Below are 2,975 nucleotides of genomic sequence, written 5' to 3' on the forward strand. Positions count from 1 at the left end.
GTTAATAACTTTAGTGGCCCAGTAACATTTATTGACCAACCTTATTAATTAACGATATCAACATATAGATTAATTAAATAAGGATCGATTCAACCTAATCAATAGGTTTAGTTTCCATCCTGTGGGGTGACAATCTACACCTCGTGTTCTAGAAGATACTGGTAGTCTCAAACTCCCTCATGGAACCTTTATTGTCAACGGTTACCATATATGTATAATCCATCATCCGCGCGAGACTCTCAAACTACTTAGGGTATCGTTTATCGTCAAACCCTAATTCGTCATTCAATTAGTACTAACGCATAACAGGGATCATTGGAGAATGCCTTCTCCAATATACTTACTACCCTGGCCAAGGATTTCTCTGCATCGTCTTCCTCAATTCAAACTCCTCTTATACCGAGGGTGGATGATCTCATCTGGACCACTCCATCGTCTCCGTAAGCTTTTTACAACATCCGATCTATAACTTATTTGAATCACATAATTAAAGGCTCGTAAGTCATAATCAAAACATAGTCGTCCACTCACGAGATGTCCTTGGTGTCTCAAGTCGGTGGATCACTTATACAACCGTGACTTGAATCAACCAGATTGACATTTAGGTATAATACCATACAAGGATTCGTAGGGATCAATTCAGTGAACTCTTTCTCGGAAGAGCACCCACTATCTGTCCTTAGTATCACCACAATAATAGTTACAAGATCAGCTATACTTATTGTATAAGTAGGATGAGCTAGCGCTATTCTATCCCAATGACTCAATGTCTGTCTCGACTGTCAATCAAATAGGAATATTTAGAATACATGTTTAAAGACTAGTGATCACTGTATTATGATCTCATCATAATTCACTAAGTCATTGCACGTATTCATGGACTTCATTATAAACATCACACACAAAAATAATGAACACAAGTATTTTATTCAATGAACATAAATAAACATGGTAGTGTGATTGGCTTGATCGGCCACATAATATCCATCACCTAGTGGCGGCCCGGCGAGGCTTGGGTGCCGTATGGCAGGGTTTCTTCCTTTCCCTCTCTTTTGCTTCTCTTCTTCTTATTGGAGTGACATCTGGCAATGATAATAGCTGCCACAATGAAATCCAGCTCCAAGTATGAGCCGTGCCCATCATGGCCTTATATAGGGCCATAATGGGTCCTTTACAATGAGTCCAAAAAGGGTCCAATAAGAGACCCCATTTTACAATATAAATAAAAAAACTAGGAGATTAAAATGATGCGGAAATAAGCAATTCAGACAGATACAACGAAATGTATACAAAAATACAATGATACGGATGACGAAAACAAAAACATGACAAAGTGGCGAACGTAATGAGCATGAGTCAATGAGAGATTTGATTTGAGTCAATGGCGCGGTCGTGCTTCTCACCTGGGTTGGTAAACCCGGATTTCTTCTCCATAGCCTTGGCGTGCCAGTTTTGTGGTGCACGAGCCAGCTGGTTGTCGGTGACGATGAAGATAGTTTTGATGATGTGGCGGCAATCCCGGACGAGCGCTCTCCATAACTACTTTTCTCACAAAGAGAGGAGACCTTTAATGAGGCTTGGGAGAGATTTAAGGATTTTATTCGAAGGTGCCCTTACCATGGAATGACCACAACCTTGGTAGCTCAAATATTTTATAAGGGGATAAATGAGATATCTAGAACTAAGGTAGATGATAGATGTAATGAAAGTTTCTTAGATACTTATGAAAAAGATCTTATTAGTATAATTGAAAGGGTTTTTGAGAATGATTTATAGCCTAATGTTATATCTAGAAGTGCTAGGCAGTGAGGAGGAAGATAAGGAGGAGTCTCGAATGTCAATGGCCTGGAAGTTAATGTTGAGATAGCCGTGGTAAAGGGGGACATAAGATAAACGAATTGAGCAGCTCACTAACTTAACAAAAAATGGTTTAATGAAATCCAACTTGCCTGACCCCCTAATGGCTTTTGTCCTATTTGCTTTAGTGATGAACACTTTTAGTGTGAAGGTCAGAATGATGATGAGCAAGAACTCAATTTGTTTGGCTTAAAGCCCCAATGTAACAGGCTGCAAAATTACATCAACCAAGGCCCCAACCAACAAACTTGATCTAAACAGACACAACATCATTATCAACTCCTTCCAGCTCGAATCTACCCCAATCATGGAATCCAACAAGGTCAGAATTTTAATTCTAACTCTCAAGACTCCATGATGCAGATGATGGCTACAAATGATGGAGCACCAGAGGAAGATGATAGTAGAATAAATGGACAAGTGAGATGCTCAAAAGATGATGCACCAAGCACAAACACCAATGGAAAGTGGAGGTGAGGGAGTTGAATCCAAACCCCACTCAGGTTGATTTCCAACTCAACCTTTAAATAATCCAAGAAGTATAAGTCATATAGAAGAAAAGCAGGATACATATTTGTTTGCCATTTCAAGATTAAGAAATGGCAAGGAAATCCAAGATCCCCACTAGAGAAATGCAAGTCAGGCCAAGGAGAAGGATCATGCATCCAGTATAATCCTCAACCTTCAACCTATAGGCCTCAGATGATGTAATGCAACGTGACGGGACTGAGTGACTCATGTCACACAATAGGGGATGGACGAGAAGGCGTGTTGCAATAAGATTAAATACCGCGTAAGCGTAGTAAAGACAACCAGAAACACATCTAAAGCGGAGCAATCTGAGATGCGAGTGTTCGCCTTAAAGTTGAGAAAGTACATACAACAACACGAGGGATCAAAGCACAAGCATGCTCCCAATGATCTGAGTGTTCAGCTCAAAGGCTGACCGTATGGGGAACGTTCAGCTTCCATAAGCATCCATGAACATAATTGCGAGCGACACCAATCCATTACCGAGAGTAAAATTTCTAACGCAAATTCAGTGGCTAATCATATAATTACATTTAAACTCCCTTGTTGTAGTGCAGTAAAAAACCAGAACTAAAAGATGTAATTAT

At 39.9% G+C, this 2,975-nt stretch overlaps 1 pseudogene; it reads right to left on the reverse strand.

Moving 5' to 3' along the window:
* Window positions 1-1,528: 1,528 nt before the first annotated feature.
* Window positions 1,529-1,625, reverse strand: LOC144704037 (small nucleolar RNA R71; annotated as a pseudogene).
* Window positions 1,626-2,975: the final 1,350 nt, after the last annotated feature.

This window comes from Wolffia australiana, chromosome 5, assembly GCF_029677425.1.
Source record: "Wolffia australiana isolate 7733 chromosome 5, ASM2967742v1".
NCBI lineage: Eukaryota > Viridiplantae > Streptophyta > Magnoliopsida > Alismatales > Araceae > Wolffia > Wolffia australiana.